This window comes from Carassius auratus, unplaced genomic scaffold (genome assembly GCF_003368295.1).
Source record: "Carassius auratus strain Wakin unplaced genomic scaffold, ASM336829v1 scaf_tig00216014, whole genome shotgun sequence".
Classification (NCBI taxonomy): Eukaryota; Metazoa; Chordata; class Actinopteri; order Cypriniformes; family Cyprinidae; genus Carassius; species Carassius auratus.
Genome location: NW_020528362.1, coordinates 588,918 through 607,414, shown reverse-complemented (window position 1 = coordinate 607,414; position 18,497 = coordinate 588,918). Strand labels below are relative to the sequence as shown.

Here is an 18,497-nt window from a genome sequence, read left to right as displayed (position 1 = left end):
AGAAAAAACTCTTTACATACATTGTCATACAAATGTCATGTAAACTTTTAATGTATTTCCAAGTTAAAAAATTACACTCGAGAACACAATTTCATTGTATGTGAAATATGAATTAGTTGCAGACAGATGAACAGAAGCTCTGCTGAGTATTTAAATGTTGTAATTATTCATGTTCAAAGCCAAAGAATGCAGTCCAAAAACAAACAAACAAAGAAGGAACAGGAAAAGGAACTCAGAATACGAGGAGTCTCGGAGTACGAGAAGACAGGATCACGAAAGGAAAGGACTCCATACAGACAACAGGAAAGGACTGGTAAATATAGGGAGGCTAATGACAAATAAGTGATGGCACCTGATGCAATGGGCTAGGTGCACAAGATGGCGCCGGTGAGCTTCAGCGACGTGAGTGTGTGCGTACTTATTTCCGGTCTTGCGACGCTCGCATTGACTGCAAGGGAAACTTACATACAAAACTTGGCTAGATGTATATAATTAATGATTTTCAAATTTAACAGCGGATAGTGGTATATGAAAAACATGGGGAAACATCCTCCCTATATTTTGCGTACCTCTGTGTGGAAATTCATCAAGATACAACGCGGAGATTGCTTTATTCTTCTGTTGATTATGCGGATCATCGTCAGGTCAGGTTAATCAGTCCACAGGGATTTCTTCTTTCAAACACAAACCTCTCAAATATGCAATACTTTTCATTTTCGAAGAGCTAGTTTGTTCTGTTATGTAAGATAAATTTTTCTGACTGTCAAACAAGACGCACAGAGATTTCTGATAAAGCATGTTTTATTAACTTTATTTGATAACATAATTCATAACTAACTGTACAATTAAATGTAATATAATTATGGTAGGTTTGCATTAAATAAAATATCGCTGTTTGCATTCATGTGTGTTTTTATCTGGTTATTTGTTTTGTGAAAGATCTGAAGCATAAATCATTATCTGTCTATGAGCAGCCATGTATATTGTTATTCTTTTGCATTAATTATCAGATTAAACAGATATTAAAATTAGTCACGTATTTTTTACTGTGTAAAATAATAAAATATGTTGTGAAAATAACGATAAAACAGACGGGTGTATGTGTACAATTGAGAAATGGATACTTCTGAAGATAAATCGCAGCCCACGTCTCACGAGGTAAATATTTAATATAAATAATAATAATAATAATGCAAACATTTTCGAGAAATAAGTAATTTGTACATTTACATATTTGGTAAGATAAAATACATTATATAGAGGTGTGTACACACCATGAGTGAAACTTTCATCTCGTGAACAATAGTGAACATTAGTGTATTTATTTCATTCACCGGACCCAAACATACACAAGTTTCAAATCCACTGGCTCAGTTAACATTTATAGTATTGTGCTAATAGCAGTGTATATCTTATTTGCATTTTAAGTGGTATTATAAATCCTGTAAACATATAGAAGGTAAAATTTGGACTTCTCCAGTTCTCTGCACTGACTTTAAGCACAACCGGAAATATCTACGCACACACTCACAAGACCGGAAATCCAAGATGGCGGAGATATGCAACTAGCCCATTAGCAGGAGTGCAATTACTGTGATGAAGGGACAAGGCTAGTGGGAATTGAGTGCCTACGGTGAAGTGCCTAACTGTGCGTTCACACCGCCGGCATCGAGAGCGTCAAAGTGGCCGGAAGTCATTCATTTTCAATGTAAGCCGGCGTCAACCAGCGGCGAGGAGCAGCGCGGCACGACTTGGCCATTGAGAGCGTCGAGGAGAGTTGAAATCAAGGCAACTTTATGGTAATGAGCTATGACGCGGTTGGGCAGCAACCAATAGGAACGTAGAAGTCCACCGCTTGAGAGGATTTCAGAGAACGCAGCTCCGACCACATTAGTTCCCAAGCACAATGGAAGACAGGTTGATTATTGCTGTTTCGCGTTTGCAATAATCTATGATGTGTCCCAGTTTGCGTACAGAGATTGAGATTGTTCATTTTCAGTAAAGTATCTTAATATTTCGTCCACAACAATATTTAATGAGGTTAACTTATAACGTTACCCTCCTTGTGGTTAGTCTGCACGAGATCAACAAGCTTGTTTGCTTTGTGACCACTTTAAATACAAAATAAGCATTTGATCTACGTCAGAGCGTCTGAGCGCTCACGAATCTTTCTGCAGCGTCGTGAGCAGAGCGGCAAGAGCGATTTTTGACGCTCTAGACGCCGGCGGTGTAAACGCACAGTAAGGGGAAGTGAGCCCACTAGTGGACACCCAGGGAAACAGAGACCAGACAGTGTGACACTCTCTCTCTCTCTCACACTCTCTCTCTCTCACTCTCTCTCTCTCTCTAGAGATAATATAAAGATTACAAAATAGACACACACAGACACAAACACACAGAAATTAACTAGTAAGACTGCAATGTAGCAAATTTTGATAATATGTGAGATGGAGAGAGCAATTTAGTTGGGCCACTATGCCACTGATACATTTCAAGAGTTTGTCAAGTGTGGACCGCTTTAACAACAAAACAATAAAACCTGGGGAAGCACTTGTAGACCCTGACATTTATCAAACCAAAAATACCTCAATCTTGACAAAAGTAGTCTTTTAGAAAGTCTCACGACGATAAATGTATCTAAGAAAAGAATATATATATAAGAAAAATATATCTAAAAGCAAAACCTAATAAAAATGAATTATGTAAAAACAAAAATGAATCTAAAAGTTTAGGTATACAGTATATATGTATAGAGAGATGTAATGTTACAAGGTTACCATTCAGGTTTATATATTTTTTTTACTCCACCAGATGGCACAATTCTCACTCAGTGTTTTAATGTAAAATGTTGCATTTATTGAAAAAAAAGACTCTGTTTTACTGACTTCAAAATAGTTTCTAGTTTTTCCCAAAGACTTGCTTTTGATTTGAATCCATTAAGTGCCAACAATATTTATATTTAAACATTAAAAACACTTCTGTGACTAAAGAGGTTATGCATACTGGTAAATTAACCATTACAGATATTTATCAGGATGATTGTGTTTTTAAGATGACCCCTCATACCAGGGGCGTAGCCATCTTTTCAGAAGTGAGGGGGACAGAAATATATATATATATAAAAAAAGTATCTTCTGCTCACCAAGCCTGCATTTATTTGATCCAAAGCACAGTAAAAGCAGTAATATTGTAAAATATTTATACTATTTAAAATAACTTTTTTCTATTTGAATATATTTTAAATGTAATGTATTCCTGTTATCAAAGGTGAATTTTCAGCATCATAACTCCAGTCTTCAGTGTAACATTAATCAGAAAGTATTCTTAATATGCTGATTTGCTGATTATCAATATTGAAAACAGATGAGTACATTTTTTTTCAGAATTCTTTGATGAATAGAAGGATCCACACATCAGCATTTATGTGAAATAAAAAGCTTTTGCAACACATTATACACTAAAGCTTAAATTGATCAAAGATGATGATAAAGATATAATTTTACAAGAGATTTCTATTTCAGATAAATGCTGCTCGTCTGAACTGTCTATTTATCATATATATATATATATATATATATATATATATATATATATATATATATATATATATATATATATATATATTAGCAGCAAATCAGTATATGAGAATTATTTCTGAAGGATTGTGTGACTGGAGTAATGATGCAAATAAAAAATTCAGCTTTGAAATCTCAATAAATTACATTTTGAAATATATTCAAATAGAAAACAGATATTTTAAATAGGCTAGTTTAATCACGTATTAAGTCAGAATTGTTTCTATACTGTAATAAATGCTATGTCAATTAGCACTGCATTGTTCATATACTCTATTTATCACCTGCTGGAGATTTTTTTGGACTTGAAAAAAAACAAAACAGAAAAAAAAAAAAGTTTTCATACAGCTACAGCTGGACGCTGTTTGCCCATATTAGGAGTTTCCTGATATGACTTTCTGCGGGAGAGTGACCTCCGGTTTTGAGTATGAATGAAACACACACAGACACACACACTGCAGGAGAGTTTGGCGCTCCGTGATGTTCATTTTGACTTCTGGGTCCAAAAAAAACCATCAGGTCATTCGCAGACTATCCTGTCTATTTGAATTTAAATCTATATTTATTCAAACCAAATGAAAAAGTGCGGGGGACAAATTTCCGTGATGATAAAAGTGGGGGGGGCACGTCCCCCATGTAATCTATGCCCCTGCCTCTTACTTCAAACTTAAAATACATGTTGAGATTCCTGCAGTTAGTTTCTTTGTGTTTTGCTCGAACTGTTTTGAACACGTGTAAACAACCCATTAGTAAGTTAAAATATTAAACAGCATTAAATAAATATTAAACAGAGTATAAGACATAATTAAACACTCAAAAGAAAAGACACATGTATATCAGCAGTGTGAATGTAACATCTGAGCATCTCTCGATCAGATCTGTAACCGTACATTTAGACTGAGTTTATGAGGACAATGATATTAAACTCACCCTTCACAGAGAGAGAAACAGCAGAGCTTGATTGTGATGAGTTTGGTCTTTTATCTCTCTGTCCTCTACACGTGTACTGACCCTCATCAGATGTAGTTACTGCTCTGATAGTGAGAGTGTCTGTGTTTACAGTGTAACGATCAGACGACTGTAACTTTACACTGTCTTTATACCACTCATATCTCCAGTCAGGTGTCCAGTAATATCTCCAGTCATATCTCAGGCCATTTCTCTGACTCCAGTCTCTGTAAGACTCAATCACACACGTCAGAGTCACTCTCTCTCCAGTGAATACAGATCTGTCTGGAGTCACAGTCAGAGTAGATCTGGGTAAATCTGTGAAGAAAGAAGAAGCAGAGCTCATTCAGTGAACTACAGGTGCTGGTCGTATAATTATATTATCATCAAAAAGTTGATTAATTTCACTAATTCCATTCAAAAAGCGAAACTTTTATATTATATTCATTCATTACACTCAGACTGATATATTTCAAAGGTTTATTTCTTTCAATTTTGATGATTATAACTGACAACTGAAGGAGTGGATGCTGAGTTTCTATATCCTTCATATTGATATTAATTATATTTTTACATTATTTCTTGTTTGACTATTAATCAAGTTAAGGCAATGCTGAATAAAGTCGTAGTTTTTGCTATATTTGAACCAAAATGTATTTGTGATGCTTCAAAATATTCTAACTGACCCTCTGATTTAAAGATGTTTTTCTTACCTTTCTGAACATGGACAGTATACCGTGCACACAGTTTCAATGGAGGGAGATGAACGGAGGTCTTACAGGTTTGGAACGACATGAGGGTCATTAAAGTCATTAATGACATAATTTTCATTTCTGGTTGAACTAACCCTTTAACATGTGTTCGTATTGTAAGACTTACACTCTTCCTCCAGCAGGTGGCGAAAGTTGACAGTTTTAAAAAAGTATTTGTCATTAGCCGTGTTTCCACTAATAGCATAATGGTTCGGGAGCTTTCATAAAATGATAGAAATTATAATTTTTTTTTCTAAATGTGATGTATGAGGCTACTGTGGCTACAAATAAACAGAAACAGACTCGACTGAGGAGCAGAATATGTTCATAATGCTTTATTTCTGTGTGAATAATTTTCAGTCCTGATAAATTAATTCATTATGATCAAAATATCACTTATTATAGTAAAACATCGATGCTTTTGGGTTTAAATATTTAACAAAGCATGCAAAAACAAACGGCCGCTTTTATCATCGTGATCGTTTTGTGATTGCTCATGTTCCAGTGATTTATTTCTCATTAGTTTTCTGATAACTTCTCTTTGCTGGTGAAATAATGAAGTTGCGTGACATTGTTTCTGAGAGGCGTGTTAAGGGCTGGTTTTATTGAAGCGCAGTGGAGCTTCTGGCCCGACAAGTGCTACTGGTCAGAGGCTATGAGCCCCGCCCGGCTCATTTTAGGCCCTGGCTCGCAGTGGGTGACAGTGGAAAAGCAGCTACTGAATTATTAATTCAAGAGATTCCTATAGTGAAACAAGTCTTTATGAATTGAGACACTCATTTATTTATTTACATTTTGTTCAAAAATATATTTTTAAAGACTTTAAAAAGAGATTAACATTGTTAAAACCACCAGTTTCCAAACTGATCAAAACCAAAGTCTCTCAGTTGGACATGTGATCATATTAGAGAGAGTTTATGAGGACAATGATATTAAACTCACCCTTCACTGAGAGAGAAACAGCAGAGCTTGATTGTGATGAGTTTGGTCTTTCATCTCTCTGTCCTCTACACGTGTACTGACCCTCATCAGATGTAGTTACTGCTCTGATAGTGAGAGTGTCTGTGTTTACAGTGTAACGATCAGACGACTGTAACTTTACACTGTCTTTATTCCACTCATATCTCCAGTCTCTGTTAGACTCAATCACACAGGTCAGTCTCACTCTCTCTCCAGTGAATACTGTATCGTCTGGAGTCACAGTCAGAGTAGATCTGGGTAAAGCTGTGAAGAAAGACACAAATATAAACAGCCATTTCAGTGGAAAGAATTACTTTGTAAATGTGTTATAAAACTATATAGTTTATACATTAATGTAATTTCATAATGCTTGTTTTATGTATGTGTGTGATAAGTTTTGTGATCTCAGTTTATTTGAGGAGGCTTTTGCTCCGTCATGAAGCATCTCAGGATTCTCAATAACAGTCTCTGTGTGCTGCTTCAACAGAGCGACTATACGTCTGTGCTATTATTTTCGTTTATTTTCATGTATAATTAAAATCATTATTATTTAGTTCTTCAGTTTAATCCTTTATTCATTTGTATTATTTTTCTTACTTCACCTGCTTGTGCAATGCTTGCTATTGTTCTTACGATTGTTTGGTTTCAGAACATATTTGCCTCCGTCAGGAAGAGAGCGTCTATATTTCAAGATGTTTAACATCACAGACTGATGTTGTTTGAAACAGCTGTCTCTGGATCTGATAAAGTGACTGGATGGAGATCTGATCTAACAGTCACACGCTCAGACACACATCTGAATGTAGAGTTAGGATCAGGAATGGACTTGAATAGGATCCTCATACAGAGAGCAATAGACAAAGAACACAAATATTCAGGATTCTGCTTAAAAATACTGAATTATATTAGACCCATATGATTTCACTCAGTCCCTGCATTTAAATTGTTTTAATTACTGAATTTCATAATTTATTATTATTATTAATTACAATTAATAAACAACGCTTGAATGTTTGATAATCTGGATTCACCATATTTGATGTGCTATTACCAGATTTCATGCTAAATTGAATCTGTCGAAACTTTTATTTTGTTTGAACTACATACGATACATACTGTCATGTTTTTGTATTGTGATATGTTATGACAAAACATGTTCCCAGAGAAAGTAGTGGTGGAAGAAAAAAATCAAAGCATTCCGATTCTGTCTCTAACGATTCTCGATTGATTCTGAGCTTAGTTTTTAACCAGTGGACTTATATTTCAAATATGAACCTCACTAGCAGAAAGCTGCTCTCAATTTCAAATGCTGATACATGCTCTGTTTGTGACGACTGCTCGTGCACGCGGTTGTGAAAGTTATCAATGTGTCTGTTCAGTAACCAGTGATGAAAGCAGAGAGACATTTCAGTTGTTCACAGTGCTGTCTGACTTAAAGGGACAGTTCACCTAAAAAATAAATTCTTGTCATCGTTTACGCACCCACAAGCTGTTCTTAAACTGTAATAATTTGTTTCTTCTGTTGAACATAAAAGAAGATAATTTAAATAATGTGGGTAACCAAACAATTTCTGGTCCCCAATGACTCTGTTTTGTTTTTTATCTTACTATGGAAGTTACAACCATCAAAGTTTAGTTGAGACACATTCTTCAAAGTATTTTCTTTTGTGATCAACAGAAGAAAGATCTTCATGCAGGTTTAGAACAGCATGGGTAAATTATGACTAATTTCATTCTTTATGAATTGAGACACTCATTTATTTATTTACATTTTGTTCAAAAATATATTTTTAAAGACTTTAAAAAGCGATTAACATTGTTAAAACCACCAGTTTTCCATTCTGATCAAAACCAAAGTCTCTCAGTTGAACATGTGATCATATTAGAGAGAGTTTATGATGACAGTGATATTAAACTCACCCTTCACTGAGAGAGAAACAGAGCTTGATTGTGATGAGTTTGGTCTTGTATCTCTCTGTCCTCTACACGTGTACTGACCCTCATCAGATGTAGTTACTGCTCTGATAGTGAGAGTGTCTGTGTTTACAGTGTAACGCTGAGACGACTGTAACTTTACACTGTCTTTATTCCACTCATATCTCCAGTCTCTGTTAGACTCAATCACACACTTCAGAATCACTCTCTCTCCAGTGAATACTGTATCGTCTGGAGTCACAGTCAGAGTAGATCTGGGTAAAGCTGTGAAGAAAGACACAAATATAAACAGCCATTTCAGTGGAAAGAATTACTTTGTAAATGTGTTACAAAACAATATAGTTTATACATTAATGTAATTTCATAATGCTTGTTTTATGTATGTGTGTGATAAGTTTTGTGATCTCAGTTTATTTGAGGAGGCTTTTGCTCCGTCATGAAGCATCTCAGGATTCTCAATAACAGTCTCTGTGTGCTGCTTCAACAGAGCGACTATACGTCTGTGCTATTATTTTCGTTTATTTTCATGTATAATTAAAATCATTATTATTTAGTTCTTCAGTTTAATCCTTTATTCATTTGTATTATTTTTCTTACTTCACCTGCTTGTGCAATGCTTGCTATTGTTCTTACGATTGTTTGGTTTCAGAACATATTTGCCTCCGTCAGGAAGAGAGCGTCTATATTTCAAGATGTTTAACATCACAGACTGATGTTGTTTGAAACAGCTGTCTCTGGATCTGATAAAGTGACTGGATGGAGATCTGATCTAACAGTCACACGCTCAGACACACATCTGAATGTAGAGTTAGGATCAGGAATGGACTTGAATAGGATCCTCATACAGAGAGCAATAGACAAAGAACACAAATATTCAGGATTCTGCTTAAAAATACTGAATTATATTAGACCCATATGATTTCACTCAGTCCCTGCATTTAAATTGTTTTAATTACTGAATTTCATAATTTATTATTATTATTATTAATTACAATTAATAAACAACGCTTGAATGTTTGATAATCTGGATTCACCATATTTGATGTGCTATTACCAGATTTCATGCTAAATTGAATCTGTCGAAACTTTTATTTTGTTTGAACTACATACGATACATACTGTCATGTTTTTGTATTGTGATATGTTATGACAAAACATGTTCCCAGAGAAAGTAGTGGTGGAAGAAAAAAATCAAAGCATTCCGATTCTGTCTCTAACGATTCTCGATTGATTCTGAGCTTAGTTTTTAACCAGTGGACTTATATTTCAAATATGAACCTCACTAGCAGAAAGCTGCTCTCAATTTCAAATGCTGATACATGCTCTGTTTGTGACGACTGCTCGTGCACGCGGTTGTGAAAGTTATCAATGTGTCTGTTCAGTAACCAGTGATGAAAGCAGAGAGACATTTCAGTTGTTCACAGTGCTGTCTGACTTAAAGGGACAGTTCACCTAAAAAATTAATTCTTGTCATCGTTTACGCACCCACAAGCTGTTCTTAAACTGTAATAATTTGTTTCTTCTTTTGAACATAAAAGAAGATAATTTAAATAATGTGGCTAACCAAACCGTTTCTGGTCCCCAATGACTGTTTTTTATCTTACTATGGAAGTTACAACCATCAAAGTTTAGTTGAGACACATTCTTCAAAGTATTTTCTTTTGTGATCAACAGAAGAAAGATCTTCATGCAGGTTTAGAACAGCATGGGTAAATTATGACTAATTTCATTTTTGTGAACCATATCTTAAAGTGACAGACACATCTGTGCTTCTAAAGGTATAGGCCTATTGTTTTATTAACATTAGGATAGTCTGTTAATATTATATCCCATACATTATCAGAGCTTGGTAGACATATTTATTATATTTTAGATATGATTAGAAAGGTAAATTGATATGGTATAATTAATGTTATGCCCTATTCATTAATTTATTATTGATATTAATCATAAATATTTACCAAATATGTAATCATATGTCATAAACAATTGGCATTTATTTATTTTTTTATTGTTTAGATAAAAATGGGACAAATAATAATGTAGTCCTACAGTAATTCAAGAAATTCATGCAAAAAAAATCATCCAATCCTTAACAGCTGCAGAACTGAGACAAATAATAATAATTAATAATTATAAAATAAGCAAATTTAAAAACAAAAACAATATTAATGTGTTCTGCTGCAAGTTACATCATTGAACATGTTTTCTCGTGGTTTATTGTTCTTCACTGATCATTTGTGTCCTTCACTGTGAAAATCATTCACAGTTCTTGAATGGAAAACGTTAATCTTAGTTAATCTTAATGCAGATAATCTTAAATACTGAAAGCACTCTTTGTTTATTGTTTGTAATATGTTTCTATGCTCCTCTTTATTATTTGCTACTGGATTGAATGTTTGAAGTTATACTGGTTTAAAATTCTTAACATACAACTGTTTTTATTTATTTTTTCAATTTGTAATTATTTTTAAATGTACTTAATTACTTATGTAAGGATATGTAAATGTAAGGATTTTAAGATCATCAAGTCGGTAAACTTATTAATTTATTAATAAGGGGAAAAAAATTGATCAAGAATCGTTCTGGAATCGGATCGTGACACCCAGAATCAGATCGGACCGGATCGGATCGTGATGTAACTAAAGGTTCCCACAACCTAGAAAGTGTTAAAGGGACAATAAGTAACTTTTTAGGTATTTTATTATCTAAAATCAATATTTTTATTCATAAATATGCCCTCAATGGTGTACAAATACCTATGCCAATGTTTAAACTAATCCTTGTAAATGAAGAATTTATTATCTTACATGGGACGGGTAGGTCGATGGAGGCTTCCATGTAGTTCCGCCATCTTGCAAAACTATAATAGCAGAGAGGGACAAAAAGTACTAAGCCAACGCGTTTCCACAGCGCATTTTCGGTCAGAGCCAGAAACGCAGGTGTAGAGCAGTGAGAGGCGCTTGAAACTGCACCGGCAAGTTTAAAAGTCTGGATTGCATTCTTATTATGGACCATACATATGCCGCGCCACAGGAGAAGAAAACATCGTCACCAAAACAGTCAAAAATAGAACGTAAAAGGAAACGTGACCGTAGATTACAGAAAACAAGAGTTAATGTCGGGGAAGCTTTTTCTAGGTGGAAAGAGCTAATGCTTGATGAAGATTTCAAAAGAGACGCTGAAGTGGCCAGTTTTCTTCTCGACAGCTAAGTCAGTGTTACAATCTATATTATAATATTTTTTTTATATCTAACAATGCACATTATTCAGAAAATATAACGAATAAAGAAGACATAACTACTAATTACAATATTTCATGTTTTCCACAGTCAGTAATTCATACTGTAACATTCGTTTGTTAGTTGTCATGTTGCAGTTTGTTTGAAATAACACACCTGTTCACCTGAAGGAAAACTCGACGAAGTGCTATTAGAAGACATCCTGTCAAAGCTTTTTGGTACATATCGGCTACCGTAGATGCAACGCGCATTTGAAAGAGCGAGGCGCTGGAGAGCAAAATTAGTTTGAATGCAAAATCACTGTCCCTTTAAAGATGGAGAAGTTCACTGGAAAGTCTTTAATATTACAATTTACATGACATTAAATGAGAACTTCCTAAAAAAACTTGCTACAGATTCAAGATGTGATTCAACAGTGTCTGAGTCTCAGTGTATGACTTCATTAGGGTTTTTGTTCTGTTTATATGTAGTTTTCAGTGTTCTGTTCCTGTTTCCTGTTTTCCCAGGTACCTGAGTTCCCTAGTTAGTGTTCTTGGGTGTTGTTAGTTCCACACTGTTTAGTTATCTGTTAGTTATCTGTTTTTGTTCTTCATCATTACACTCTTTCTAGTATTTCAGTTAGTGTTCCCCAGTTCTCTGTCTGTTCTTGTCTTAGATGGTGTTGGTATATTCTTACTCCTGAGTTTACCTGTTCCTGTAGCATTTACTTGTTAAAAGACTGTTTCTTGATCTTTCTGTCATCTTGCACCTCATTTCAATCATGACAGACGTCACATTTAGCCGTTTCTGTTCATGCAGCAGGTTCACTGTCAGTGTGGATTTTAGTCACTTCAGTAGGGCCCTGAAAATAGTTTTATTTTGTTCCCAAAAAGCACGTCTAATTAATTAAAATCATAACACTTACACATTTTTACAACAATTTATTAAAAGTTAAAAAAAAAATAGTTTAAGGTGCTATGAAATGTTTTTTCTTCACCATATGTTTTATTGTTACCTAATTCTGTGTTTTAGCATGTCTAATTATTTAAAGTAATAATAAAAAAAAACTTTATTTATCATTAAAATAGAATAATTATAGAATATAATTTTTTCAGAAATTCTGATATGTATTTACATTTTTCTGGTTATCAAAAGAAGGGATAAAACATTCATTACATTTTTATTTTAATTATTGAAAATTAAGCAAACGTTATTTCTTTGTAAAGAGGGGATTTACTATTAAAAATCAAACATGGAAGAAATGTTATGTGATTACTCCCTAAAACAATAATGTTTGTTTCATTTTAGGGTGTACTCGCACTGCCAGTTTGAACCGCGCCCGAGTGCGTTTGACCACCAAAGCGCGGTTCGTTTGACTAGCGTGAGTGCTCCGAATCGTGCCCGGGCGCGGCTCGATTAGCCGGCCCTGGCCCGCTTGGAAGAGGTGGGCCAGCGCACGGTTCAGTTGGACTCGGGCGCGGTTCGCATGCAGTGTGAGCGCTAACCGTGCAGGAGCACGGAAAAGGACGCGTTGCGTCACGGGTTTGCGACGCTCCAAAACCAACATGACAGGGAAAGGGTCGCTTTGGTCTACGGCAGAGGTGCAAAACGCATAAAAACTAAAAACTGCAAAATCCTTGCTGCACTTCAGCTGGTACATTGCAAACATCCGCATATGAGCAGCGCGATTACGTGAAAATTTTCGCGCCACTAAGGCGACACATCTGTTTAACAACAGGCTGTGAGAGGGCTGTGGACAAAACGACACAAAATTATCCACAAAGAAAACAGAGCGATGTACTCCATTGTGTTCAGAGAGCGCCGCTCTTCCTGTTTATCCCGAAACCATCGCACCATAATGACGTAAGCGTGCTCCGGCACGAATGCTGAAAAGCTATATGTGAGTGCAGGCCAGAGGGGGAGTGGGGAGGGGGGACAATCGTACTCGGGCCCGGTTCATGGCAACCGTGCCTAGTGTGATTACACCCTTAGTAGTAGTAGGCCATGTACATTGTACTGAACAATAGTAATACATTTCTGGCAAATACTTGTCTTTAAATTAAACCAGACTTTTATTTTGACTGGTTACCATACCTTTACAGTTCTTCCAGTCTAATTATAAAGTGAACTCAAAGTGAGGAGATGGGGTAGAGGAGGGATGCTGATAAACCGTCAATGGATAGAGGTAAGTCAGCGATATTTATACTGTGGGATTGATTACTAGATTGTGGTCCACCTGTGTTGATTATGCTAAGTTATTGACGCGCTCCTCCCGAACCTTGTTAACTGAGAACATCATTTAGTGAGACGACAGATGCTGAAATCACCACGAGCCTCACACTGCTTCCATGTGTGCAATAGACGAACTCGCGCTTCTGCACCATTCATGAACACAGGCACGCAGAACATGCAGGATTCATTTAAATAGACTTTTCTGGCTTAATATTTACAGATATTAGTCCATATCCTGATTTGATGTAAGTTCAATGACCTACTTTTTTCTACTGTTTTCGGAAGGTGAAACCGCTATTTTGTAAACCGGGTCCCAGAGTGGATAGATTTTAAAACACTGTCTTTGCAATCTCGTGTGGACAGCAGATCCATGTATTTTCTGAAACGATGATGTCATCAGCTCACGTTTCGCCCCTATTCAAACAATGCTATGTCACGTAACGTCAACAAAAACATGAACACACACTGAATGATTGTCTTTTTATTATCTAACATTAACACAGATTAATAAATGTGTTGTTCCATGTTTCGTTTGTATACCACGCACAAGGTTTATGCACATAGTCCATGTCTTCTCCATTTTTAATGTATCTCTGTGGCAGAATTTCAGCGCCACATGCTGGTCTGACATGTATACTACATCATTTTGTGTTGGTTTTGTGGTTTAGTGTGGATGCAGATATTTCTTGAGACAAGGAAAAATAAAAGCTCTGGCTTCGTGTGGACGTAGCCTAATTCTGTGTTTCTTAAACCTGGTTTTGTGGATGTGTCTCGATGTGGTTTTGCATGTCTCTCTTATTTAACACCTGATTGTCTGATTAACAGAGAGCTAGATGAATTGAACTGAGTGACTAAGTGAGATGACATTCAGCCAAGTATGGTGACCTATACTCAGAATTTGTGCTCTGCATTTAACCCATCCAAAGTGCACACACACAGAGCAGTGAACACACACACACACACACACACACAGCTTGAACACACACACACACAGCAGTGGGCAGTCATTTATGCTGCAGCACCCGGGGAGCAGTTGGGGGTTCAGTTCCTTTACTCAAGGGCACCACAGTCATGGTATTTCCGGCCCGAGACTCAAACCCACAACCCTAGGTTTAGGAGTCAAACTCTCTAACTTCTATGTCATGACTTTCCAAAAAGTCTTACAAAATTAAAGTGACGTGACTTACCCTTACCCACATAATTATTTCTGTGTTACAGACATTTAATTAACGTAAGTACCGGGATAAATGTTTATAGTTGAGGCCATGTTGTAAGTTAACCACCACTGTCGATTAATGGGTACATAAATCACTCAAGATATGTATATAATTTTTAAAATGTCTCAAAAATGGTCTTAAAGACCAGTTTTTTACATTTTTGGTATTAACTTTTTTTTTTTTTTTACGCAATTCGGTAATAACGTCACGTTGGGGAGAAGTCGAGGAAAAGTAGCCTCAGCTTAGTATGATGCAGCATTCCAGGCAACCCGTAACCCGTGTTTTTCCAACCTTAAACCCGTGAAAGTGCACTGGAACAGCAATCAAACCCGTGACCTCCCACCCATGAACCCGTACTAGATCGATGTACTCAGAGTTCTGTCGTCACACAGCACGCGAAACAACGATTCCTTGCGCTCAGAAAGTTTGGTGTAACTTGCCTGGAATGGTCCAAAGTAATTAGTAGAAATAGTTTGAAATAGTGATTACGAGCTCAAAAACCTGCCTGGAACGCAGCATCAGAACTATAGTTTGTTGACGCAATGTATTTTGTTTAAAGCACTATATAAATAAAGGTGATTGATATAGCGACTGACTGGGATGAGGAAGAGGTGGCAAGAGCCAACATGTGTGATGGCCCGCAGCTGTGTAATTTCGAACCAGCTAGATGTGAGAGGGCAAATGAGGAATTGCCAAGAACTGATGGCCGTCAAAGCTGATTAAATGCATGGTCCGAGGAGAATGAGTGGAGAGTTTGTGAAGTGTCCTGGTGAGTTGCTATCATTTAGCATCGCAGCAATGAGCACTGGAGCAAGTCTATGAGCAGCAGTGCACAATAACCACACATATATTTTTTATTGTCATGTCATGATCATGACGTTAGTTCAGATAAGTACCTGTAACCTTTGTCATCTAGCAATATAAGGCATCATGCTAGTTATATGGGTGTTTCTAAGCGTTTATCTCTTCCTCCAAATGTTGAAAATGAAAATGTTGTTGCAAACGTATAGTTGCGTGTCTGTCGCTGTGTTTGACAGGAGCTTGTGTGGGTGCTGTCCCATGGAAACTGTGTTGGGAAGCTTGTGCTGTAGGGAAGTGAGTGCGTTTGGGTCGCTGTTGGTCGATATCTATCTATCTATCTGTGTATCCATCTATATATCTAGTCTATCTATATCTATGTATTTATCTATAATCTGCATACTCTCATCTACTACTCGTCTCTCTAGTCTCTCTAGTCACTCTCAATGCTCTCAATGTGGGCTTTGGAAAATTCTCTCCCCAACATGACGTAATGCAGTGCATTGTGGGGTAAAGGAGAATCGTTGCAAACCGGTGTAAGATAGTACCTATTTTTTAGTATTATATTTAGTATTATATTCTGTTTTGTGATACCCAATATATTCTGGATATATATATATATATATATATATATATATATATATATATATATATATATATATATATATATATAAAATACATATCAAGAATCATGCAGCTCTAATTTACATGTTGTTAATTGCTGTATGTACTGGATATATTATATGGATATAATAGAAGTTTAATTGCACCTACATTTTTTGCAAAGACTATTTTTCCCTATATATTTCATCATTGAGGATTTCTTAAAAAAAAAAACAAGTCTAAAAATTGTCTCGTTCTCGTGAACCCAGCCTTGTGTCTCGTCTCATCTCGTGGGATAAGTGTCTAGTCACCCCCCTACAGTCTAAATACATTAATATAAGCTAAATGCTAGCTTGATCACAAAATTACTGTAATTATCTGTAATTATATACCCTTACTCCTCCTTTAATACTTTTAATACACATCTACATTAATAATATAATAACATTTCAGCACAATACATGGTGTGGTTAGTGGTACTACAGAAATCTGGTAAATGATGGTGATTTGTAGATTAAAAATTCTTCTCACTGTATCACAGTACTTCTGCTGTCCGTCAGCGTGAACTTTGACCCGAGCGGATAAACAGTCCTCTTTTGTTCTGCATTTGCCTCATAAACTTTGTATTGAACATTTATCAAACTTTTATTATATTTATCGAGGAAATTTATATCTTGTGATAATTATCTTTATCCATTTATCACCCTGCCCTATTATTAACTGATATTAGAGAACAGTGAACATTAAAATGTTTTTTTAATTATTTAAATATGAATAAAAAATTTCAGGTCTATTTCAAGTAAATATTTTACGTCAAAAGCATTCAGCTAAAAATAAAATGAAATAAAAAAGGTTTGTGACTCACTGCTTTATAGAAACAGAGCACTGCATGTAGAAAGAAAAATGACTGAAGGTCCTTTCGAGAGCGATAACTTTAAAGACAACTGTAACTAACAAAGTTTTCATAGTTTTAACTCTAAGAGAGCAGTGAGTCACATCACAAAAATTAGAATAACAGCACAGAAATTATATCATTGATTGATTTTCAATGATAAAAACTGACAGTAAATCTGAATCCAACTTTAAAGAGCTCAAAGCATTTGAAGTGACAGATGACAAAACTGCAGAGTAGAAATATAAACTGTACTGAGCTACAAATATAGATTCAAGATCATTAAAGAGAATCATCAGACTGACCTGATACAGTCAGTGCAAGAGCAGCACTGGTGTGTGATCTCTGTGAGTCTGATCTCTCTCCTCTACAGCTGTAAACACCACTGTCAGACACAGATGCTGTGAAACTGAACTCTGCTGTTGTTGTTCTTCTGTATGGATAGAAAGTGTTTCCATCTTTAAACCAGCTGTATGTCCACTGAATGTGTCCTCCTCTCTGTATGTCACATGTGAGAGTGACTGTCTCTCCTCTGAACACACGCTGATCTGGAGACACCTTCACTACAGGCTTAGGTCTCTCTGTATTAATACACAGATGAGGAGATATTGAAGAAAAACATCAATGTATCATGATCAATGTTATTATCAAATAAGAAAAATACTGCACTGTTAAGACATTTTCTGTAATTTCAACAGTACATAACCTTAATTCCTTTTGCATCATGAAAAAGCACTTTAAAAAAAGTCACTTGTATGATGTGATTTGTTTCAAGAAAAAGACAGAATAGAGTTTACGCTGAGCTGAATTAGGTAAATGGCAAAAGTTGTCCATTTTGATCAAAACCTCAGTTGGACGTGATCATATTAGAGAGAGTTTATGATGACAGTGATATTAAACTCACCCTTCACTGAGAGAGAAACAGAGCTTGATTGTGATGAGTTTGGTCTTGTATCTCTCTGTCCTCTACACGTGTACTGACCCTCATCAGATGTAGTTACTGCTCTGATAGTGAGAGTGTCTGTGTTTACAGTGTAACGCTGAGACGACTGTAACTTTACACTGTCTTTATTCCACTCATATCTCCAGTCTCTGTTAGACTCAATCACACACTTCAGAATCACTCTCTCTCCAGTGAATACTGTATCGTCTGGAGTCACAGTCAGAGTAGATCTGGGTAAAGCTGTGAAGAAAGACACAAATATAAACAGCCATTTCAGTGGAAAGAATTACTTTGTAAATGTGTTACAAAACAATATAGTTTATACATTAATGTAATTTCATAATGCTTGTTTTATGTATGTGTGTGATAAGTTTTGTGATCTCAGTTTATTTGAGGAGGCTTTTGCTCCGTCATGAAGCAT

General features: G+C 35.8%; 1 long non-coding RNA gene across 1 annotated transcript; it reads right to left on the bottom strand.

The window, feature by feature from the left end:
• Positions 1 to 4,567: 4,567 nt before the first annotated feature.
• Positions 4,568 to 18,090, bottom strand: LOC113096670 (uncharacterized). Its single transcript, XR_003288560.1, has 3 exons — positions 18,038 to 18,090; positions 17,439 to 17,714; positions 4,568 to 4,841 (listed from the first exon to the last, which is right to left on the bottom strand). It is a non-coding gene; the product is annotated as an uncharacterized LOC113096670 (long non-coding RNA).
• Positions 18,091 to 18,497: the final 407 nt, after the last annotated feature.